At 44.9% G+C, this 26,039-nt stretch overlaps 1 protein-coding gene across 2 annotated transcripts in view; it reads left to right on the top strand.

Moving 5' to 3' along the window:
• The first annotated feature begins 16,601 nt into the window (after positions 1 to 16,601).
• The window catches only part of LOC139370357 (trinucleotide repeat-containing gene 6C protein-like), a 75,826-nt gene continuing 66,388 nt past the window's right edge, over positions 16,602 to 26,039 (top strand). For both annotated transcript variants that reach the window (XM_071109786.1, XM_071109785.1), the window contains exon 1: positions 16,602 to 17,385. The gene's annotated coding sequence lies outside the window, so the exon portion shown is untranslated. The remainder of the gene's footprint in view (positions 17,386 to 26,039) is intronic.

The following is a 26,039-nucleotide window of genomic DNA, read 5'->3' on the forward strand; positions in this document are numbered from 1 at the left end:
ATCAGTACATCCGCACATCACACCTGTAGGACAGGTACAGGATGGCAACAACAACTGCCTGAGTTACACCAGGAATGCACAATCCCTCCATCAGTGCTCAGACTGTCCACTAAGAGAGGCTGGACTGAGGGCTTGTAGGCCTGTTGTAAGGCAGGTCCTCACCAGACATCACCTGCAACAATGTCGCCTATGGGCACAAACCCACCGTCGCTGGACCACCAGACAATACTGGCAAAAAGTGCTCTTCACTTTTTAAAATTTTTTTAATTTTTTATTTCACCTTTATTTAACCAGGTAAGCTAGTTGAGAACAAGTTCTCATTTGCAACTGCGACCTGGCCAAGATAAAGCATAGCAGTGTGAACAGACAACACAGAGTTACACATGGAGTAAACAATTAACAAGTCAATAACACAGTAGAAAAAAGGGGAGTCTATATACATTGTGTGCAAAAGGCATGAGAAGGTAGGCGAATAATTACAATTATGCAGATTAACACTGGAGTGATAAATGATCAAATGGTTATGTACAGGTAGAGATATTGGTGTGCAAAAGAGCAGAAAAGTAAATAAATAAAAACAGTATGGGGATGAGGTAGGTGAAAATGGGTGGGCTATTTACCAATAGACTATGTACAGCTGCAGCGATCGGTTAGCTGCTCAGATAGCAGATAGCAGATGAGTCGCGGTTTTGTCTCACCAGGGGTGATGGTCAGATTTGCATTTAACGTTGAAGGAATGAGCGTTACACCGAGGCCTGTACTCTGGAGTGGGATTGATTTGGAGTTGGAGGGTCCATCATGGTCTGGGGCGGTGTCACAGCATCATCGGACTGAGCTTGTTGTCATTGCAGGCAATCTCAACGCTGGGCGTTACAGGTAGACATCCTCCTCCCTCATGTGGTACCCTTCCTGCAGGCTCATCCTGACATGACCCTCCAGCATGATAATGCCACCAACCATACTGCTCATTCTGTCCATGATTTCCTGCAAGACAGGAATGTCAGTGTTCTGCCATGGCCAGCGAAGAGCCCGGATCTCAATCCCATTGAGCACGTCTGGGACCTGTTGGATCGGAGGGGGAGGGCTAGCGCCATTCCCCCCAGAAATGTCCAGGAACTTGCAGGTGCCTTGGTGGAAGAGTGGGGTAACATCTCACAGCAAGAACTGGCTAATCTGGTGCAGTCCATGAGGAGGAGATGCACTGCAGTACTTAATGCAGCTGGTGGCCACACCAGATACTTACTGTTAGTTCAGGGACACATTATTCAATTTCTGTCAGTCACATGTCTGTGGAACTTGTTCAGTTTATGTCTCAGTTGTTGAATCGTGTTATGTTCATACAAGTATTTACACATGTTAAGTTTGCTGAAAATAGACACAGTTGACAGTGAGAGGACGTTTCTTTTTTTGCTGAGTTTATATAGGGAAGGTAGGTGAGTCCAGGTGAGTCTGATGACACGCAGGTGCATGTAACGATGATGACAAGGGTGCGCCATAACGAGCAGCCTGGTGCCCTAGAGGCCGGAGAGGAAGCACAGGTGACACTGTCTCTTTCCCTTAAATCATGGGGAAAATGGCAAGGCACCATATGGATATAATGGTGAGAAAATCTGGAAGAAATTAGTCCCCTGATTCAGTTGGTCCCCCTGGTTCAATAAAAGTATATTGGTATCTGCTTAAGTATCTGCTTAATCCCATTGATGGCATTGGGAGGGACGCTCTCAATTTCTAAATTGTCAAACCCCTTCCCCCCTCCCCCCAAACTCCCTCCCTATACAGTACCCCCTCTCCACATGAGACTGCTGACGGGAGGACGGCTCATCATAATGGCTGGAACGGAGTGGTTGGAATTGCATCAAACAATGTGATGTATTTGATGTATTTGATACCATTCCATTTATTCTGCTCCAGCCATTACCAAAAGCCCATCTTCCCCAATTAAGGTGACACCAACCTCCTGTGTTCTTCTATCTCAAATGAGGTGTCTATACAAGACTGCGTTCATCTCATGTCTGGTTGAACAGAATACGTCCTGCTCCTCAGTTCTACCTCCACCATAACCATCACCCTTACCCCCATGCATCCACCATGCAGCTGACCCACCCCATGCTACTCTAACCCCACATCTCTCCTCATCAGCCTTCCATCCAACCCACCCCAGCCACCCAGACATCCACACTGCTCATTCTACCCCACCCCTCTCTTCATCACCCTTCATCCACCCCCCCCCATCCTTCTCCCTCAGGGGGCTTCTCGCTAGACTACCATGGCTCTCTGCTAGCCAGCAGTCTGTTGTTCTGAGCAGCAGTGGAGATGATCTGTTACTGCGTGGAGGAGCTACTGTACAAACAAAGACAGCCATGCAGCCCTGGCTCTGGTTGACTCCCAAATGGTAACCTATTCCCTATTTAGGGCACTACTTTTGACCAAAAGTATCTCTCCTCTAAAAAAGCATCTCTGCTCTATGGCTCTGCAGTGGAGGCTGTAAACCGTGTTCCACTAAAAAGAGAAACCCTCACCGGCTCCTGCCTTTGAAAATCCAACTGCTGCCACCAATTAGCAGCGATAAAACTCATCAGGGGTGTTCTTTGCCATGTTACTGGGAAGAAGAGAACGTATTGCAGTCCTGTAGTGTGTTTCACCGTGTGTGTTATGCGTGCGGACAGCTACAAGATACACACGTTAGCAACTGATGTTAATGACTGTTTAGATAGCGGTAGCCACAGCAGGCATTTAATAATGCATTTTTGACATTTGCACAGGTGGGAATATGTCAACGTACATCTGCATCTCACATTAATTGCTGATTCTATTGTTGAGCAATTACGGCTAATTAGCAGGCGCTTCAATCTGGTGCCGTGTTGCGCAAATGGTAAACAAATGTTACCTTTACGCATGCAAATAAAGGCGTTTTTATGCCCTCCTTTTGTCCTTGTACTGGGTATGTACTAGCGACTACAGCGAGGCATTTGTCATCTCGTAGCGAGGCATCGCTGCAGAGCTGCTAAAAGGGGACGTGGTTTGTCATGCTGCTGCTGGCTGATGCTAAATGTTTCTTTTTTTATTCCTCCTCGGCAACTCAGATGTGGCGGGCGGCGGGTTATTATGCAGCTGGGTTATTATCTGGAGATGGATGCCCATGCCACCGCGCTGTCACTCTCTGACCGGGGGAGGAGGGGATGGAGGGAGGGAGGGAGAGAGAGGGTGTAGTCAGTGGAGGAAGGGTGATAGGATAGGGAGGTTTTGAAGCGAGCGAGGCAGGCAACGTGCACCTGGAAGAGGCAGGAGCGGAGGCGTGAAATTGGCATTGCCCCCTCCATTTGCCCCCTCTCTCCGCTTGCCAAGGAGCTGCTGCCTGGCTGATTGACTGACTGACTGACTGGAAGGACCATAGATGGCTGGCTGGCTTACCGGCTGGCTGACTGGGCTGGGCTGCAGAGGGTGAGGTTGTTGCTGTGCTGCTGTGGGGATGCACTCCCCTCTCACCCCCTAGCCTCCGCTCCCTCCCCCTTCCCCCACGACTACAGCCTGGCCATAACTCACCCTAATTGCATTTCGTAGGTGGTGCTCAAACACAGAGCGCATGGCAGAGCCGTGTGTGTGTGTGATGTGCAAAGAGCCTCTGCTATGTTTAATACAGCAGGATTTGTGGGAGCCGTAATGGAAAGAAGGGCAGAGGTCCAGCAGGGACACATTACTGACCTCTTAGTATGCACCTCAAATGGCACCCTTTTCCCTATATAGTGCACTACTTTTGACCCTCCAAATGCACTGGTATTTACTACACACACACGTAACCCTTTATCTAACCTGTTTACCAAAGACCTTGAAGTGTACCCTCCTCCTTTAAGGTGAGAGGGGTGCCTTATGTCTTGAGTATATATGGCACATACTGTATATTGTGACCTTGTAACATCAGCAGCGTAATGACATTCTCTCTCTCTCTCTCTCTCTCTCTCTCTCTCTCTCTTTCTTTCTTTCTTTCTTTCTTTCTCTCTTTCTCTCTTTCTCTCTTTCTCTCTTTCTTTCTTTCTTTCTTTCTTAATTTCTTTCTATCTCTCTCTTTATTTCTTTCTCTCTTTCTTTATGTCTGCATGTATGGGGACTTTGCAACCTCAGTCGAGGAATGACCTCTTTCTATCATTTTATCACACATACTTTCACTTCTGGACAGCCTTCTTAATCAGCGTCAGTGTAAATCAGGAGGCGTAATAAACTCATCTGGGCTGTGAGGAGATATTCTCCATGCCTTGACGCCTCCCGTGTGTTTTTCCTCATAATTAACGCGTCTAATCCATCCCTCCCCCTACCATGAATACATCACACACACTAGACCTCATCTCTCCCAGGGTGCATTGCTGCTCCCACGTTGACTTATGTCCCCAAGATACTTTCTCTCTCAAAAACCCAGTGCACCGGAATACATCTACTACTAAGCATTTAAGCATACTCTGCATGTATTATATGACGTTAATTATGTGACATCACGAGGTTAAAATATTCAGCATTTATTAAGCTGAATTTATTAAGCTTGTATTACGTTACATCATGGGAATTTAGTTACGTAGCATAAGTTACACATTCATTACACAATACATATTAAGTACATGTGTACGTTTTTAATCACACCACACACACACACAGCTCCTTTTATTATCATAGGGATCGATACCTTCAGCAGTGCTTTGCTCAGACCATGCCTCAGCCAATTGACTTTGCACTGATGCCTGGAGCACGAAAGAAAATAACCAACCTTTCTTTTGTTATCTCCTCCTCCTTTCATCAGTCAGTCGCTCTCTTTGGTCCAAGGTGTGGTGGATTCAGACCCCTGTGAAGCCCGTACTTCTGCACACCTACAATTTGTCTTTGACTACCCCTCTCTCTCTCTCGCTCTCACTTCCCTCCCTCTCCATCTCCCCCTCTCCATCTATCTTCCCTTCCCCTTTCTGTCACTCTCGCTTTCCCGCCCTTCTCCCCCTTCTGTCCCTCTCGCCTTTTCCCCATCTCTTTCTCTCTCGGCATCCCTCCCTCCCCCTCTCTCGCCTGGCATAAGGTGATGGAGGCGGGGTGTGTGTGTGTCTCGGGGGAGCACGCCTCAGGGATTATACAGAGTGATGCCATGAAAGATTCATGACGATCCGGAGTGTGTGTGTGTGTGTGTGTGTGTGTGTGTGTGTGTGTGTGTGTGTGTGTGTGTGTGTGTGTGTGTGTGTGTGTGTGTGTGTGTGTGTGTGTGTGTGTGTGTGTGTGTGTGTGTGTGTGTGTGTGCTTGCCGACTGGAAAAAGGGAGCAGGGAGAGAAGAAAGGCGAGAGGGGGAGGGGGAGAAAGAAGTGAGAGACAAATTGATGGTGCACAGCAGGACTGGCTTCCAGGCTGAGATTACAGGCTTCTCCTTTGACCAAAGTCGGAGGCGGCCATCTTGGTTGGTCAGGCCTGTGGTTCACTGCACTGGCCACTGACCCCCTCACACACACAAAAAACACACGTACACATCAAACGCATGCAAGAGTCGCACACACACACACACACTACTGACTCACAGAACCTATATGCCCTCTTTCTGAAGCTATGTCTCTAATGGGCTTTCAAATAGTCCGTAGGCCATAGAGCTCCATGCTTCTCTGATGGAACAGTATTGAATTCAGAGCAGATGGAGAGAGCAGAGGGCGTCTGCTGTACTAACATGTGCTGTGATAATGATGGAGTTAATCAGGCTGGCACACTCTCCCGTGCTCCAGTCTGGTCTATGGCTGCGTCCCAAATTGCACCCTATTCCCTTTATAGTGCACTACCTTTGACCAGGGCCCATAGGGTTCTGGACTATATAGGGAGTAGGTTGCCATTTGGAATGTATCCTATGAGGTCTGTGCCAAGCCGGGGCAGACTGAAACCGACTGGGGCGTCGGTGGCGAAGAGCTGCCATGGCCAACGGAAGCATGGTGACAGAGCCAAGCCAACACATCTCTATTCATAAGATTGTGACATCACTCTGGTAGTCATCTGGGAATGGGTATGAGAAAGGAGGAGGAGGACTCGTGTTGTGGCTTTGAAACAAACATAGAATGCTGACGTGTCAGTGTCCATTTTTGATGTACAGTATGTGTGTTTGCATTTGTGTGTGTCAGTATATGTCTTTGGGAGTCTATTTGTCACTGGTGCAGAGAGGAGTAGACAGGAGGCAGTCGCAGGTTTAGAACTACTGAATTTATTTAAACTCCATAGAACAGGCGGCAGGTAGCCTAGTGGTTAGAGCGTTGGACTAGTAACTGAAAGGTTGCAAGATCAAATCCCGAGCTGACAAGGTAAAAATCTGTCGTTCTTTCCTGTCGTTCTGCCCCTGAACAAGGCAGTTAACCCACTGTTCCTAGGCCTTCATTGAACATAAAACTTTGTTCTTAACTGATCTGCCTAGTTAAATAAAGGTTTATAAAAATAAAGAGGAACGAAACCCAAACACTGTTGTGCTCAAAATATATCATCATAAACAAAAAGGCACAGGGCAAACCCAAAATGCAAAATATAAAGTGCTCAGGAAATAGTAGGAGAGATTCCTCTCAGGAAAACAAGTAACACAATGACAAGTTTACAATGACCAACTAAGACAAATGGCAGAGGGAGTATATATACAGTGATAGAGTGGGGATTGGAACTAAGTGTATGTAATGATGACGCGACAAGTCCGATGTTGATGAGTGAAGGGCATTAGGTTCGGCAGTAAGTTCGGCAGCAGCTAGAAGGCCAGTGATGCTTACGCCTGAGCTGGACAGGAGGGGGAGCCAAAGCGAAGGCTGAACGATCCAGAACGTCCCACGTCGGAATCCAGCACCGCTCTTCGGGACCATACCCCTCCCAGTCGAACAGGTACTGGAGAAGCCCCCATGGCGCCGTGAGTACAACAGGCTGCGGACAGAGTACGCCGGGGCCAGCAAGGGACTAGCTGCCACCGGCCTGAGGAGAGATACATGAAATGAGGGTGAGATACGGTAATTGACGGGGAGCTGTAATCTGTACGTCACCTCATTGACTCTCCTTAGGACTTAGGACTGAACGGCCCCACAAACTGCGGGCTTAGCTTCCGGCAGGGCAGGCGGAGGGGCAGGTCCATCGTAGAAAGTCAGACCCAGTCACCAGAGTGAAAGACTATGGCCACACTTCGATGCGCTGGAGACAGGTCGGAACCAATCAGCCACCACAGGAGCCTCGATCTGACTCCGGTGCCAGGGCCGGCTGATAGCCTCGAACACAATGAAAGGGTGTGAGGTTAGTGAAGGAGGCAGAAACGCAGCCCACTCCCCCGGCTGGTCCTGATTGTAACTACGATGGTAGTATCCAGTTCCTGATTTACCCTCCATTTGATTGGGGACAGTACCCTGGAGGTGAGGCTGACTGTGACCCCCAGGTCATCTAGACATGGCAGGTGAAATGAGGACCACAGACACGATGTCCTCTGGGATCCCGTGAGAGAAGAGAAGAGAGCCTCCGCCATCTGCAGGGCCGTAGGGAGACCAGTCAGAGGAATCAAACGTCAGGCTTTGGAAAACTGGCCCACAATGACCAGGATGGCGGTTTACCCCTCTGAGGGGGGAAGGTCTGTGACAAAGTCCACGGGGAGATGGGACCAGGGTTGTTTTGGAACCAGCAGTGGGTGGAGTTTGCCATAGGGGAGGTGTCTAGTTGTCTTGCTCTGTGCTCAGATCAGGAAGAGAAGTAAACCCGGATGTCCTGGGCCAAGGTGGACCACCAGTACTTGGCAGAGAGACAGTCGATAGTACAGGCTATACCCGGGTGCCCCGACACAGGTGCTGTGTATGCCCAGGCGAGGAGACGGTCCCACACATCAGTGGGCACGTAGGTACGCCCTCGGGAGAGTTGGCAGGTTAGGGCTCCTGTCGCAGGGCTCGACTGATGTCCGTATCCACATTCCACACGACAGGATCCATAATGTGGTTCAGGAGAATAATGGGCGTCACTTTCTCCTTCCGATCCTCTGTGTCATGCACCCGGGACAAAGCATCGGCCTTAACAGTCTTTGATCCCGGCCAGTAGGAGAGGGTAAAGTCAAACCTGGCCTGAAGAATAGGGCCCACCTGGCCTGATGCGGTTTCAGCCTCTTCTCTGCTTGAATGTACTCCAAGTTCCTGTGATCCGTCCAGACAATGAATGGATGTTTAGCACCCTCCAGCCAGTCCCGCCATGCTTTCAGCGTCTTCTTGACCGCCAACAACTCATGATCCCCTATGTCATAATTCCACTCCGCAGGAGACAGCTTCCTTGAGTAGAAGGCGCATGGATAGAGCTTAGGCGGCAATCCATTGTGTTGGGAGAGAACAGTCCCTACTTCAACCTCGGAGGCGTCCACCTCCACGATGGACAGAGACAGGTCAGGGTGAGCCAGAACAGGTGCGTTAGTAAAACGGAAGGCTTCGTTGGCCTCCCCAGTCCAGCGCAGCTGTCGAGGACCTCCCTTCAGGAGGGAGGTGAGAGGGTCCACCACTGTGCTGAAACCCCTAATGAAGAGCCTGAAATAGTTCACAAAACCAAGGAAGCGCTGCACCGCCTTGATGTGGGATGGAACAGGCCGCGACCGTACTGCACTGACCCTCTGCTCTTCCATCTCCACTCCCGCGGTGGATATCCAATAGCCCAGGAAGGAGACCGCCTGCGGAAAGAAAAGACACTTCTCTGCCTTGGCGTTCAGGTGATTCCCTATCAGCCTCCCCAAAACGGACTTGACATGAGAGACATGTTGCTTGCGTGTAGTGGAGTACACCAAGATGTTGCCTATGTACACTACTACACAGCGACCCAACATGTCTCTAAACACCTCATTAATTAATGATTGAAAAACAGAGGGTGCATTTGTCAGGCCGTAGGGCATTACCCTGTATTTGTAGTACCCGGTGCTGGTGCTGAAAGCGGTCTTCCATTCATCCCCATCTCTGATGTGCACCAGGTTGTAGGCACTGCGTAAATCCAATTTAGTAAAGTACTTAGCACCGTGCATCTGTTCGATCACAGTGGTTATGAGAGGTGGGATAACTGAATTTAATACTAGCCTTATTCATTGTCCGATAATCGATACAGGGGTGCAGACCCCCCTCCTTCTTCACGAAAAATAAGCTGGAGGTGGCCGGAGAGATGGACGGACGGATGAATCCCTCGGCCAGCACCTCCTGGACGTAGGCCTCCATGGCTTCAGTCTCTGCATGCGAGAGAGGGTAAATGTGCACCCGTGGGAGGGTAGAACCAGACAGTAGATTGATTGGGCGATGAAGGGGCAGGCACGTGGCACGAGTCTTCGAAAAGTCCACTTGTAGGTCCCGGTACTCCTCCGGGATAGGGACGTGGGTGGCCCGGTCCGAACCTTCCACGGAAGTGGCACAGATTGACACAGAGAGACACCGCTCCCTGACAATCCTGCGACCAACCCAACAACCTGCTCTCTGTCCACGATATACTGGGGTTATGCAACTCTGGGTCTTCCTTTCCTGTGGCTGTCCTCATGAGAGCCAGTTTCATCATAGCGCTTGATGGTTTTTGCGACTGCACTTGAAGAAACTTTAAAAGTTCTTGAAATGTTCTGCATTGACTGACCTTCATGTCTTAAAGTAACGATGGACTGTCGTTTCTCTTTGCATATTTGAGCTGTTCCTGCTATAATATGGACTTGGTCTTTTACCAAATAGGGCTATCTTCTGTATACCCCCCTACCTTGTCATAACACAGCTGATTGGCTCAAACGAATTAAGAAGGAAAGACATTCCACAAATGTAACTTTTACCAAGGCACACCTGTTAATTGAAATGTAAAGAGTGTACACAGCTGTCATCAAGGCAAAGGGTGGCTACTTTGAAGAATCTCAAATATAAAATATATTTTGATTTGTTTAACACTTTTTTGATTACTACATGATTCCATGTGTTATTTCATAGTTTTTCTGTCTTCACTATTATTCTACAATATCGAAAATAGTACAAATAAAGAAAAACCCTTGAATGAGTATTGTGTGTCCCAACTTTTGACTGGTACTGTATATTTATATATCTGAGCATCAGTGTGTGCCCCAACAACCCCTTCCAGGACTCCTCCCTCCTCCACTCCCTCCATCTCTCTCTAGCCTCTTGAAACACATTGCATTACGGACAGTTTTGATCACATTTCAGATTAGAGCCACAGTGGAGAGAGCACAGCTTTCACCAGGGAGTGAATTATGCCGCCGTTACCCCCCTCCAGTGCTGGTGAGTGTGTGGGGGGGGGGGGGGGGGGGGGGGGGGGGCTGAGTTCCCACTATTCCTGTGACCTCAAAGGAAAGCAGCATTAATCAAAATGACGCGGCGGTGGGCAGAGGCAAAGAGAGAAAGAGGGGAAAGGGATGATATTGCTCAACACAAACCCCTCTCTCCAATGCCCAACGCCCAACCAACACCCTACCCCCTCCATCTTCTCTGCATCCCTCCCTTCTCTCTCTGTGCCCTGAGGCCCTGGGGTTCCCAGTGCTGCAAACAGTGAATTAACCCATTTCAGACCTCTGTTAATGGACTCCTAAATATCAGCCCTAGCCTTTGGATATGCCACCTACATTTACATGGGAGATGGAATGATTCGGCTGCCTTTCGGCGATAAAAGCTGTGTTGTTATTGATTTGCTTGTTCCTCGCATTGTTGTTTTGTTTGTGTGTGGGTGCATGTTTATGGAGATGTGGTTTGTCTTCGTGTGTGTGTGTGTGTGTGTGTGTGTGTGTGTGTGTGTGTGTGTGCGTAATATGATTTCCATCCATAGCCATAACATTGTGACTCTGCCAGCTAATGTGAAACCACAGCATGTCCCACCAACATTGTGTACAGTATGTGCTCTCAAGTCAAAGGTCAAGCCATCGCTCCTATTCCAAAACACCCACACTCTCTCTCCCCCCCAGTAATCTCCACACCAGCCAGGCAGCCAGTGAAAATTAAAGTCAACAGCTGTGTGTGTGTGTGTGTGTGTGTGTGTGTGTGTGTGTGTGTGTGTGTGTGTGTGTGTGTGTGTGTGTGTGTGTGTGTGTGTGTGTGTGTGTGTGTGTGTGTGTGTGTGTGTGTGTGTGTGTGTGTGTGTGTGTGTGTGTGTGTGTGTAGATCTCCTACAGGGCTGTGGAGAGGAGGCCATGGGAGGAGGCATGTTCCGTGTACACACGGTAGTTATGTGGCTCTGTGTCAGTCAATACAGGCTGATCGAAGACGATGGGGCCCTGCTGGGGGAAGGGGTGTGTGCGTGCGTGCGTGCCAGAGCCCTGGCTGGGTTTAATCTGTGGACAGTCCTCTGCAATGATGATGCTATTGATCTGGTGGTAGATCATATGAAGGTTAGGATATGTTGTCTGTTTGTGGAGGCCCACGTAGTAATACACAGTAATACACATTGGCTTTCATTGAACAAGTGCCACCTTTTCTAATAGAAAGCTTGGACCGTATGGGGGAGTCCAATGAGGACAAAGACGTAGACACACACACTTAATTTTCCCCTCTGTTGTAAATCTGTTAGTGGTTGAATCAGTTGTCTATTCCTATAATCATAGATTTCTGAACCAGAAGCCATATTTGCATACTAAATTAATTATTCCAACCCCATTTGAAATACATCTAATAGGCTACATTTGGCTAATTTCATTGGTAGTTAGAGGAACACGGCATTCTACACAGTAAGAGTAGATATTGTTGAGTTGAACCTTAGTTGATTGACAGCTCTCCTGTCCCATCCCCAGGTCATTGTCATCGTTCCAGCGGCTTGCCTCTCTGCAGGTTGATGAAACAGAAACAACGCTTGTTAGCACTTCATTATTCATTTGAATCCATAAAGGCAATTAATTAAGCTTAAGTGTGCAATAAATCTGATTAGCCAGTCGGTTCCCAAAACACCATAAAATCCATGCAGGTCTTATTCCCTTTAATTAATTTGTGGAGAGGGCGGGGGCAAATACCCATGTATACGTTAATGTATGCACACAAACACACACACACAGTGCTTAACTATGACTGAAATAGGTTCCGGTACTAATTTTGGGTGCCGGTACTGTTTATATTTAGGTGTAGGTGCTCCACAATACTTTTGAGCTAATATTCTATAAGAGGAACAGGAGCTCTAGAAGTAGAAAATAAGTTGCCGGTACTCTGTTCCAGTGAGCTCCTGCCCAAGTCAAGCACTGTACACACACACACACACACACACACACACACACACACACACACACACACACACACACACACACACACACACACACACACACACACACACACACACACACACACACACAAACAAACAGAACAGTATACACACATTTACATGTACACACACACACACACAAAACAATATGCAAACGGCTATTCATTGGGGATGAAAGATAAGCTGGGCTTAATGTATGCTAATATTCAGGGGCACCACGAACAACAAAATAAGCAAGGTCATCAGTAAACCTGAAGTGTAATTAATAGATGGAATTAGCAACAAAAACAATGGGGCACTTAAAATGCTTATTGATAAAAATGACACGTTGGAAAGGATAATAGAAATGGGCTTATTAAATGTGTTGACAGGAGTGGTCCCAAAAATAAAGCTTAAAAAGAGTTTTTAATGATGCTGTGCGTTGGATGAATCTTCCTTTCCTCTCTTTCGCCACTCTTTCCATTACTCCCGTCTATGCTGTTTGTATCAGGCCTCATTATTTCTGAACACACTCTCTCTTCCTCCCTCCTTTCCTCTTCCTCTTCCACTCCTCCCTCCTTCTCCTCCCTCTCCCTGGCCAGTACTCTCGGGGGAAATTACCACAGCTCAGAATTGCTGTCCTACTGCACCGCACTGCTCCACTCTCCTCTCGGCCCATATAACAAACCACCAGCACTACAACACACACTCATACACACACACACACACACACACACACACACACAACCCTCCCTCAGTCGATACAGTACCCCAGGCCTGCTGCTGTAACCGGCTATTCTGTAGAAGCTCTGCTTGTTTGTTGTCCTCTGTATAGAAAGTGAATCAGTCACTCTGTGGCCAAGGTCCACTACACACTGCACTGGTGAACAGGCTCTGCTTCTCTCTCTATTTCAGATTCTATTCCTCGCTCTCTTTCACAGATTTTATTGGCCTTGTTCTCTGGGTAATTCACTGTAATGTTTACAAGGCTATAATAAAAAAAGGCTCTGTCCACCTGATGGGTATGGCAATATGCTTTCTAAAGCCCCTCTTCTCGTATTACAATGGTAGGGCCCTCAGAGAAGATGGCAGTATTGGTAATATGACAGCCCTACCACTAATACAGTAAAATAAAATGTACTAGTTTCACAAATTATAGATTGCTAAATGAATCTGTAGCGGCGTGTAATTATGTTTTGGTTTGTATTATTGGTGTGTGGAGAGTTGATAGTCACCTGTCTATTCAGTAGGGTGAAAACAGCAGAGTTGGGGACACTCAGGCTCTACTTTGGTTGTTGTCTCTTGGTACTCCCATGTCAGAATTATCATCACTGTAGCATTTAGCATACGTCAAGTCATGCCTTTGGAAATGTCACTTTGAACGGAGCGGCAGCCACTGTCTGCGTTTTGATTACTCCTAGGCATAATCTCCAGACTGGAGGATTCATGATCAATACCAAAAACCTGGCCTATCATCTATCATTCTGCACCAGACAGGGAACCAGTGATCGGTTCCCTGTCTACTGCATATAGTGCATTAGTTACAATACTAAGTAGTGCACTATATATGGAATAGGGTGCCATTTTCAGACGTAATGACAAGGGAGGGAGTCTAAGCAAAGATCCACTTTTTGGCTCATCGTTCAGTGAATTGTTTGGCTTCTCACCCGGTCATATTTATTTTGTTAATTCCTAATTCCACAAGATAAGGCAATAAACTGAAATTGGGAGAGGGTCTTTAGTGTTATGAGAACTGCTAAATTGTAGACTGTTGGAAAAGCTGGATTGTCATGTAGATGTACTATTCTTCTGACCTGGTTCAAGATCTGTTTCTGCGGGCTTGACAACTTCAATGTTAAGCTTGCCAATGACCATAGGAGTTGGCAAGACAGCACAAACAGATCTGGGACCAGGCTAGTATTCTTCATCATCATAACACATGAAATATGTATGTCTGTTTCTTAAAGAAATGCCGAACCTCTTGATATTCGCTTTGTACAATTGGTTCCTGATTTTGTGTCTGTCTCAGTTTTGACTGTCTATAAATGTTTCTGAAGGGAGTGATACTTCCCCTCATTGCAAGCATGCTTAAAGTATAAAATGTTAAACTGTTGCCAAAGCACATGCATCAGATATACATGTAGCCACAATAGTGTGTGTGCGCAGATATACAGTAACTTGCGTGTGGGAGTGTCTCTCTGCTAGCAAGATCTTACGGCAGGCATGAAATTAAAACCTTCTGTGGAACGCACTCATGATTGAACTGGAATTAAAACAAAAGACATGAGCACAGGGCGCTTAAACGAAGAAAAGAAAGAAAGGGAAAGACGGAGGAGAGGAGTATCCCAGGAGAGCAGAAGAGAGGAGAAAGTGAGTGATTGCCAGCGCCGCAGTCCGTCCGCCTCGCCTCACGTCTGCATTTCTTCTTATCAGAATATCAACCAGACCTTTCTCATTGCCGCCACTCCATCAGACGGCTAGCTTAAATGTGAAAGCAATTAGGGAAATTGGCCCAAATCAAAGAATAATCCGAGACACCTAAAAAAAATAGCGTAACTGATTAAGTATTGTCCCGAATGGCACCCTGTTCCCTATGTAGTGCACTACTTTTGACTGGCTCTGATCAAAAGTAGTGCACTATGTATGGAAAAATGTGCCATTTAGGATGTAAACTCAGAATAGATGTCAATTGTTTACCCTTTTGTTCTCCCCTTTATTCACGTCCATCTATTTGCCACTCACTGTTGCAGTGGGAGATGTGATGGTGTCCTATGTGGGGGCATAGATCTCCATCTCTCTTTTTAAAGTGCACTAATGACTTGTGAGGTCACAGAATTGGTGATGAGAGTTGTGCAAACGTGGATGTTAGTTCTGCATTAGCCTGCCTGGATGGCATTGCTATTGGGACAGTGACACTTTTTTCTTTCTTTTTTGCGTCTACGCCAACACAAATATCATAACCCCCCCCAAATGCTAATCTCCCCTGTTATTGTAATGGTGAGAAGTTAGCATGTCTTGGGGGTAGGATATTTGTGCCTCTAACTTTCTCACTCATCATTATTCACAATTAATTCAGGATTCATGGTGGCATCCACATTATCATGGTAGAATCCACATTAATATAGAAGTGTTTAGAAAATATTATATTCTTATTTACAATAAAAGTGATTCTAAAATGACACAATACATGATTTACAATTAATTTCTATTGGGCACAAAATAATCTTAAACATAACGAAAACAAACAGCAAATGCATCCAACAAATGTGTAGTCACAAGCTTGATGTATGTAGTCATTGCGTGCAATGAATATGGGACATAATACTTAACTCTTTACTACTTTAATACACATAAAAGTGAATTTGCCAGAATACATTTGGTCCCCAAAAATGGGGGGGGGACTATGTACAAAAAGGGTTGTAATTTCTAAACTGTTCACCCAATATGGATGAACATGCACTCAAATTAAAGCTGGCAGTCTGTATTATAACCTCCTAGTGGTACTTTTGGAGCTCACTGTGTGTGTGGCAGTATTACAAGTTTGTTATCACATGCAAACTCCAAGGAATGCAGCCTTCTCTGCTCACCTCCCTTAACCCCCAAGTTTAAACAGCTGTTTTCCCCATTCAGCTAGAGTTGAATTTCACAATAGCTTTGGGCAGCTTGCCTTGAATAGGAAGAAACTTTGTCTGGCCTCTGGCTTTCTCATTGACAGTCTCTGCTGTGATCTATGGGGCTGTGCAGTCTAGGCTAGGCTGTTCTCACTGGTCAGTCCCCCCCCTTGTGGACCACAACTTTGACCTATTCACACTGTGTGCATGCTGCACAATGCATGGTCATTTCCATAAGAAAAGAGGCATTGAGAATGAGTTGGGGCCAGAATCCTTTCTTGAATCTGAGAAGCTGAACAAGGGGAATAGTCGTCCTTCATCAATCAATTGTTAATTAGTCTGGAATTTAAATATGCTCCTTCTTGGTGGACTTCAAGATTTTGAGGGAGGTTATGTGATAGAATCAAGGGCCCTTGTAAAAATATGTATTCTTCTAGCATAAACTTCTAATTTGCAAACTAATCACATACTATGTTGATACATTACTGAAACGATTTAGCCTTTTATTCACAGAACTCAATGTGTTATTTTGCATTGCCATAAATATAAACGTATTGATGATGTACATGGCCTACAGAAATAACCTATATGGTAGTGATTACCACACATATGCAACTGAAGAGTGCCCAAGGTAGGCTGCAAATAAGACATGCACTATTTTATCAGCCTCTATCTGCCTGTCCATCATTTATTCTAGTGAGCAAATCAGACTGCTATTGTCAAGGGTACGACGGGGCTGGATCATGCTGTGTTGTTAGTGGGAGATCACGTGGATTGGCTGCTTGGGCATGGGGGCCACTTCCTACATTATTTCTGCTCAGAGGAGAGAGCGAGCGGTCTTAGTTTGAACAAAATGGCTGCAAGAACGCTGTCAACGAGAGCTCACTGAACGCATTATGACTGTCCACTCCTACATTTGGATTTTTCGAGAATGTATTTTCTTGGATTCGTTTTTCAATTTGCATTCGTAGTAGCAAGGTCGTCGGTCAGATGTTGTTGCTAACCTGCTAGCTCCTCAGCTAGCGGCCTAAACACAAATAATTTCATTTTGCACTTTAACCCAAGTTTCCTAGCTAGCTAGCCATTTTCGTCGACAATTTACTGAAATCTGCCTATTTTCTTTCATTTGCAAATTACTCCTTACAACAGTCGATGACTAATGCCAACTAGCTAACGTTAACGTTAACTCCGCTACTTTTTGAGTCGGAATTGTTTCTCTTGCTTTTTCGTTTTGCTGCTTTTGTTTCTATATCGTGATACTTACGTTTAGCATGTTTTTTTTGTTGCGAAAATTTTACTTTTAGTGCATCGTTGCGCTAAAATACACATTTCTTACTGTGTGTATTTCAAGTATCGATCTCGGTATTTTTGTTATTAAGCTGCTCAAACAGTTATCCAGTCAGTCAGTAAGCCCCTGCAGCAAGATAGCTGCACTTGGCTAATGCTAGCTAGCTGGATAACTGCGAAGACTGAATTCCTGATTTGTAATTTACGGGTATTTTTCGGAAAAGGCACAGCAGAATGCTTTTCTGCATCGTTCTCTTTCATGCACCAACTCTGTATTGAAAGCTGCCAAAGCTCAACGTGTGATTACGCAAGGTAAGGAATACTTTATTGATATCCAAAACCACAGCTTGTTTGACAAGCCGCCACATTGTGTTCTATTATTATGTGACTCGAGCACTAACACTACCGTTAGTGTTTTTCTACTGTTCCAGTTTTCATAGTTACGTTGCTTTTATTTACTAGCTTGTATTAGATGATGATTTATAGCAATACATTATGGGAAAGGGTAACGTCAGCTATGTTAGATGGCAAGTTAAATTCCTACCACCATGACATTACACTGAGCCGAGTCGGTATTTATTTTTGCTTTACAGTCAACGAGCCAATGTCAATGATAGTAGCTAGGCTGATAAGACTTGATGCCAACAAGCTGAAGTTTTAAATATAACTACAAGGGTAACGCGCATTGCTGATCATCATAGTTTCACGGTTATAAAGAATTTGATGAGAACTCGTTAGTAACGTTAGCTGTTATTGACAGGGGTTGCCTTCTCTAAAATACAAACCATGATTTATCCATGGGTTTGGATGGAAATGCACGAAGGTTTTGTGTTCAGAATCGCAAACCAGGAACACCAGAGGCAGATTATATCATAATCTAATTAGTGGTCGGTTTAGCGCGGGTTGAAATGACACTGGAATTGACTGGCTCTCATGATTCTAGCGAATACATGTGTGTTGTAGGAACAGAGCAGCTTTTCTTGAACTGCGAATACTTTCATCATAAGTCAGTTGATTGTATCATTGATCTTGAAATGTAGGCTAAAGGCAGACCACACACACCATAATATTTGAGACCGTTCATTGTTATTCCTCTGATTACATTCCATCAAATTGCTACAATAATGTGGACTGCACTGGGCAGTGTTTGTTTATTTGTTAGACATCACTACCCCCTTTTCATACAGTAGAGGAAGGTATGAGTTGTGATTGAACTGTCGCTTTCCCCATGCTATCCGTATGCATCCTCCCATACCAAAGTGGTGGAGTAGATCCTGTAGTCCCCACCCCCCATCTTATCTCAATCGTCAGACACCAGTGGGGCAATAATGAAATGCATAGCGAGCAGTGAGAGAGACCGGGAGTGGGGGAACATGGTGGGTATATAGTATGCTTAACGTATTTACCGGGAGGAGTGTGACCATTAATGTCAAGCTGAAGGCTCTGGCTGCCAGTTGGTTAATCCGCTGCAGTTCTTAATCAGTTCGTAAAGGTGCCTCCCCTCTTCCTCCACCCTGCAACGCCTCAGCCCAGCTGACAGCCCCTGAACCCTCCACCCCAGCAACCTTCCTCTCCCCCAGGGTCAGGGGGACGGGCACCCCCCTCCTTCGCCAACCCTGTTCAACCCCCCTGGTGGGGGCATACAAGGGGGAGGGGATGGGAAAATTGTAAAGACGTTTTAGGGGTCTGTATGTACTCAGTGGAAGTGAAAAGGGGGTGGGGAGAAAGCCAGTCGCTGGTGAAGGGGAGTTATGTCGGTTGCCATACTGTTTGGTGGCTTAAGGTTTCTGCATGCTTTGGTTCAGCTGGCTGAACGAGTTTGCTCGCATACTCCCTTAAAAGACCTTCTCTTGAAAAATGAGAAAAGGCTACAATAGTACTCTTTGTCCATTTGGAGATGCCTTAACCAGTATACAATTCCTTAAAATACTCATGAATCTAGGATAACTCAACACTTAGTCACTTTAATTTGACATCTAAGATGTTTGGTGCAGTATTTCTCAAGTGTTTTTTGAACATCGTTTATGGACAACAGACACTTATTTGAAGTATCCCTACTGTTGACCAATGGCCGGCGATGGGGCGTAGACTTCGGCTCTGCGAACAGCTGGGAAAAACCCTCGCCGAAGACCAAAAATAAAAATAAGTCGTAAAATATGCATAAACTGTTTGGGATTGGAGACATGCGGACACATTACCCTCTCCAGACAACAGCAGGTGATGGGGCAATGGGGATGGAAGGGGCAGTGTAGGGACTGACTTGGCATGTTGTATTAACATGATGAGGATGTTGGCTACTTATGACATTTCTGTAACCTACAGGTATTGTTTTGCCTTCCGTTACAATTTGTATTTATTTTTTAATGAAAAAAAGCATTCTTTATTAAAATATTTGACTTGACAGTTTTGATAGATGTTATAAAACAATGTAGAGCTGTGCTTAGGGAATGAAATATGCATGGAACTGGAGAGGGAGCTGTTTCATTCCCGGACTGATTACGACACGTTTGTTTTGATTAGTCTTGTAAAGGAGCCGAGGGATGGCTGCCTAGCAACACTACACCAAAACCCTTCCTTATCTCCTGTTCAGAAGGATAATTTGTTTGAAATTAGAGTGAAGGCTGCCTGAGGTGGATGTAAGAACACAAGCCGTTTTGGATTATCTCCATCGATGTCCTCAACAGCCTTGCAGACAAAACATCATGAGCAGAGTAGGCAAACCCACAGGGTGTTATTTGCCTCAGTCTATCCATCCACATCCCACACTGATCTCAGTCTCGCCCAGGCTGCCGCGCACCGCCGCAATACTAAGCCTGGCGATTACGAGCTTTTAAAACCAAAAAAACAACTCAGTCCTGATGGATGACATGCTCTCTCTGTGTGCCAATGGGCCGTCATGGCTAAGGCTGGTCAGGGCCTGGCGGTAGAGGGGCATCAACAGTGAAATCAACTTAATTCAATGAGGCCTTCTGCCAAACCCATTATCCTATAGCAGTATGGTGTTCTTTATAAATCCTGGGGTAAAGCTTGGGCCAAACAGCTGTTGTCTGACGAATGTAATGTAATCAAAATTGGAATGAATTGAAGATCTTTCAATGGGGTGGACGCTGGCGGCTAGTTTTTAGTTATTTTTCTGCCAACACTTGTCAGTTCCTACTAAGGCAGTCTTCCTTGAAAGTAAACTAAATCAATATGTCATTACTTCAAGGGGAGTCGGCCTCTCGTGTGTGTGAGGCCAGGAGAGGTTGAAAGTGGGAAATGGAAATATCCTCCCCCAAGGGCCCCAGTGCCGTAACCGTTGCTTATGTGGACGGTGTGGGTGAAGTCGATCGGCCAGGACCCATAATGTAGTAGGTTGTAACTAACGATGGTGCAGCCTGCCTGCGCACGTCCGGTCCGTGTTAGAGGGGAGGGCCTGGCAGGGGCACAGGGGTGGGGGTCAGGAGGGGGAGTCCAGGCAGGAACTGTCTGGCAGCAATCTAGGGGAATGTCCAGTCGGTGTCGAGGCGGGGACCGGTGGGGGCCTCCCTCTCCCGCCTCCCCGTTATGTTGGCTAATTGGAGAGACGTGAGGAGAGGCATCAACACATGTCGAGGACAGTGAGAAGCTGGACTTACCGTACTGTTTGTGTCAGAATATTAAACAATGTAATGACAACTTACTCTTAAAAATTCTCTGGGATAGCCAATGCTTGTTTTGCAGTTATGTGGATAACTAAGTTATATTAGGCTACATGCTGTGGGATAAGTCACATGTGTGCTAAGACTTTTCCAGGTCAGGTTTAGGCTTTGTTTATTTTGAACATACCTGCCAACATCTCCGCTCACGTCTGAATAAAGGTTAAATGTAAAAAATAAATACAAATCAGCCCAGTGACATGAATGGCATTCATAGTTGGCATAGTTTGACTGTGTAGTGTTGACAGTGCTTTAGCACACATGGCAATTGAGAACTTGTTTGTGCACTTCACTTTTGAATGGAAAAATATTTCAACATTGGCTTGCATTTCAGGTTGGAGTCCATGTTTGCATTTAGCCTACATGCACGTTAGCTGTTTTTCTCAGAATCTTACAAGACTTCAGATTTCCATGAGTTGAACATGGCACTAAATGCCAAAACATTTTTGTAATAAACTACTTATGGGGTAACTTCAGTACCTTGATAAGATGGCCTGCTTGTCTTATTGCACATTAGCTCAATTTCTCATCCAGCTTGTCAGCCATTTCATGAAGGCATTAGTAAGTTGCCCCCCCCCCAGTCTCTCTCCTCGCAGCATCTTTCAAACATATCAGATCTGAGCTATATTATTTTTCCTCTTTCTCAAACTGTTGTGCGTTCTGCTTTTTTTCTTTTGACAGATCCTGTCTCTCTCTGCTGTTGTTGGCAGCAGTGAAAGGCAGTCAGTCAATGTCAGAGCAACCTTGAGGGAATGCAGTCAACTGGCTCCATTCAGGAGACCAACTGTTTGCCTTTTTCTTCTGTCGGTTTCATTTCGTTGAGTCCTCGACGCTTTGATAGTTTTGTTAGACTATAATAGTACTGGAACAAGGCAGTCCAATGCCTAAATAGTAGATACTGGAATCTTCGCTTGGCGCCTTGAAGCTCTTCCTGGACTCCCATTCGTCCTGGTCCTGATAAACTTCTTGCTCTGTTTCGTTATCTTGATGAAGTAATAAAAACAACCTCATAACATTAGCAAAAGCTGAGTTTGTAAAGGTTGCTCCAGCACTATTGTCAACCAGCCAATGTTACACTCTATCTTGAGTTGAAGTAACATCGGCTTGCATTTCAGGTTGGAGTCCATTAGAGGTCGACCGATTATGATTTTTCAACGTCGATACCGATTTATTTATTGGATTAATTGGCCGATTTAAAAAAAAAATATATATATATTTATATATATATATATATATATATATATTTTATTTATTTGTAATAATGACAATTCCAACAATACTGAATGAACACTTTTATTTTAACTTAATTTGGTTTAAATAATGCAAAAACAAAGTGTTGGGGAAGAAAGTAAAAGTGCAATATGTGCTATGTACGAGCTAACGTTTCAGTTCCTTGCTCAGAACATGAGAACATATGAAAGCTGGTGGTAACTTTTGACATGAGTCTTCAATATTACCAGGTAAGAAGTTTTAGGTTGTAGTTATTATAGGAATTATAGGACTCTTTCCCTCTATACCATTTGTATTTCATTAACCTTTGACTATTGGATGTTCTTTTAGGCACTTTAGTATTGCCAGTGTAACAGTATAGCTTCCGTCCCTCTCCTCGCTCCTCCCTGGGCTCGAACCAGCAACACAACGACAACAGCCACCATCGAATCAGCGTTAGCCATGCAGAGCAAGGGAAACAACTACTAGAAGGCTCAGAGTGAGTGATGTTTGAAACGCTATTAGCGCGCGCTAACTAGCTAGCCATTTCACTTCGGTTACACCAGCCTCATCTCGGGAGTTGATAGGCTTGAAATCATAAACAGCGCAATGTTTGACGCACAACAATGCTGTTTGCATGAATGTTTACGCGCCTGCTTCTGCCTACCACCGCTCAGTCAGATACTTAGATACTTGTATGCTCAGTCAGATTATATGCAACGCTAGATAATATCTAGTAATATCATCAACCATGTGTAGTTAACTAGTGATTATGATTGTTTTTTATAAGATAAGTTGCTAGCTAGCATTAAACTTATCTTGGCTTACTGCATTCGCGTAACAGGCTCCTTGTCTCCTTGTGGAGTGCAACGAGAGAGAGGCAGGTCGTTATTGCTTTGGACTAGTTAACTGTAAGGTTGCAAGATTGGATCCCCCGAGCTGAGAAGGTGAAAATCTGTCGTTCTGCCCCTGAACAAGGCAGTTATCCCACCGTTCCTAGGCCGTCATTGAAAATAAGAATGTGTTCTTAACTTCTTGGATATAGGGGGCGCTATTTTAATTTTTGGATGAAAAACGTTCCCGTTTTAAACAAGATATTTTGCATATAATTACAGCTTTGGAAAGAAAACACTGACGTTTCCAAAACTGCAAAGATATTGTGTGTGAGTGCCACAGAACTGATGTTACAGAAAAAACCCAGATAAAAATCCAATCAGGAAGTGCCGCATTTTTTTAAACCGCCTCATGGCAATGACTCCTTATATGGCTGTGAAGGAGCTAGGAGTCAGCTTACGTTTTCCACGTTTTCCCCAAGTTGTCTGCAGCATTGTGACGTATTTGTAGGCATATCATTGGAAGATTGACCATAAGAGACTACATCTACCAGGTGGTCGCTTGGTGTCCTCCCTCGCAATTATTGCGTAATCTCCAGCTGCAGTATTTTTCCGTTTTCTTTTGATGAGAAGGCAACTGCCACCACTGATAGATTATCGAATAGATATGTGAAAAACACCTTGAGGATTGATTCTAAACAACGTTTGCCATGTTTCTGTTGATATTATGGAGCTAATTTGGAAAAAAAAAAATGTTTTTCTTAGCTCCGTTTTGTTCATCACGTTTGGCTATTTCGTCTACACAAATAATATTTTGGGAAAAAATGAACATTTGCTATCTAACTAAGAGTCTCGTCATTGAAAACATCTCCTTCACCCAAATCCAGATAGCTGATGTTCTGAAAGAGCTGCAAAATCTGGATCCCTACAAATCAGCTGGATTAGACAGTCTGGACCCTCTCTTCTGAAAATTATCCACTGCCATGGTTGCAACCCCTATTTACTAGTCTGTTCAACCTCTTTCTTATCGCCCGAGATTCCTGAAGATTGGAAAGCGGACGTGGTCATCCCACTCTTGGGGCGGCAGGGTAGCCTAGTGGTTAGAGCGTTGGACTAGTAACTGGAAGGTTGCAAGTTCAAACCCCCGAGCTGACAAGGTACAAATCTGTCATTTGAACAGGCACTGTTCCTAGGCCGTCATTGAAAATAAGAATTTGTTCTTAACTGACTTGCCTAGTTAAATAGAGGTTAAAATTTTTTGTTTTAATTAACTCTAGACCCAAACTGTTACAGACCTCTATCCATCCTGCCCTGCATTTCTAAAGTATTTGAAAGCCAAGTGAACAAACAGAACAAACAAATACCACCGTACCTTCTCTGCTATGCAATCTGGTTTCCGAGCTGGTCACAGGTACACCTCAGCCAATGAAATTGCAGGGCGCCAAATACAAATCAACAGAAATCTCATAAATCTAATTTCTCAAACATTTTAAAGGCACCATTTTAAAGACAAAATTATCGTTAATCCAGCCACAGTGTCTGATTTCAAAAAGGCTTTACAGTGAAAGCTCCACAAACGATTGTTAGGTCACCACCAACTCACAGAAAAACCCAGCCATTTTTCCAGCCAAAGAGAGGAGTCCCAAAAAGCACAAATAGAGAGAGAATTAATCAATAACCTTTGATCTTCATCAGATGACACTCATAGGACTTCATGTTACACAATACATGTATGTTTTGTTCGGTAAAGTTCATATTTATGTTCAAAAATATTATTTTACATTGCCGTGTTAGATTTGGTAGTTACATGCAGTGATATTGCAGAGAGCCACATGAATTCACAGAAATACTCATAATAAATGTTGATGAAAATACAGCTATTATACATGAAACTTCAGATATACTTCTCCTTAATGCAACCGCTGTGTCAGATTTCAAAAAACTTTTCTGGAAAAAGCATAATCTGAGAACGGCGCTCAGAGCCCAAACCAGCCGGAGAAATATCCGCCATGTTGGGTAATCAACATAATTCATAAATATTCACTTACCTTTGATCTTCATCAGAATGCACTCCAGGAATCGCAGTTCCACAATAAATGGTTGTTTTGTTCGGTAATGTCCATTTATGTCCAATAGCTTCTTTTGTTAGGGCGTTTGATAAACAATCCAGAAGTGCGATCTGGTCCATTCGGACGAAACGTTCAAAAAGTTATATTACAGGTCGAAGAAACTTGTCAAACTAAGTATAGAATCAATCTTTAGGATGTTTTTATCATAAAAGTTAAATAATGTTCCAACCGGAGAATTCCATTGTCTGTGGAAATGCACTGGAACGAGAGCAACCTCAAGTAAAAGCGCGCGACTGAGAACGAGGCTGTAGGCAGACCACTGACCCAAAGAGCTCCCATCCGGTCCCACATCACAGTAGAAGCCTGAAACAACGTTCTAAAGACGGTTGACATCTATTGGAAGCATTAGGAAGTGAAAAATAACCCATATCCCACTGTGTATTCGATAGGGGTGAGTTCAAAAACTACGAACCTCAGATTTCCCACTTCCTGTTTGGATTTTTTCTCAGGTTTTTGCCTGCCATATGAGTTCTGTTATACTCAAAGACGAATAATGATATGCATATATTAGCATCTGGGGCCGAGTAGAAGGCAGTTCACTCTGGGCACGCTATTCATCCAAAAGTAAAAATGCTGCCCCTTATCCCAAACAAGTTAAGCATCTCCAATCCAAAGTTAAATCTAGAATCGGCTTCCTATTTCACAACAAAGCCTCCTTCACTCATGCTGCCAAACATACCCTCGTGAAACTGACTATCCTACTAATCCTTGACTTCGGCGATGTCATTTACAAAATAGCCTCAAACTCTACTCAGACTGCATCCAATCTATCACAGTGCCATCCGTTTTGTCACCAAAGCCCCATATACTACCCACCACTGCGACCTGTATGCTCTCATTGGCTGGTCCTCGCTACATATTTGTCGCCAAACCCACTGGTTCCAGGTCATCTATAAGTCTTTGCTAGGTATAGCTCCGCCATATCTTAGCTCAATGGTCACCATAGCAACACTCGTAACACGCGCTCTAGCAAGTATATTTCACTGGTCATCCCTAAAGCCAACACCCCCTTTTGCTGCCTTCCAGTTCCTTCCAAACGTCAGCTGTCAGAGCAGCTTACAGAGACCATCTGTAAATAGCCCATCCAACCTCATCCCCATATTTGTTTTGTTTTTCTG

The sequence above is a fragment of the Oncorhynchus clarkii genome, chromosome 17 (assembly GCF_045791955.1).
Source record: "Oncorhynchus clarkii lewisi isolate Uvic-CL-2024 chromosome 17, UVic_Ocla_1.0, whole genome shotgun sequence".
NCBI lineage: Eukaryota > Metazoa > Chordata > Actinopteri > Salmoniformes > Salmonidae > Oncorhynchus > Oncorhynchus clarkii.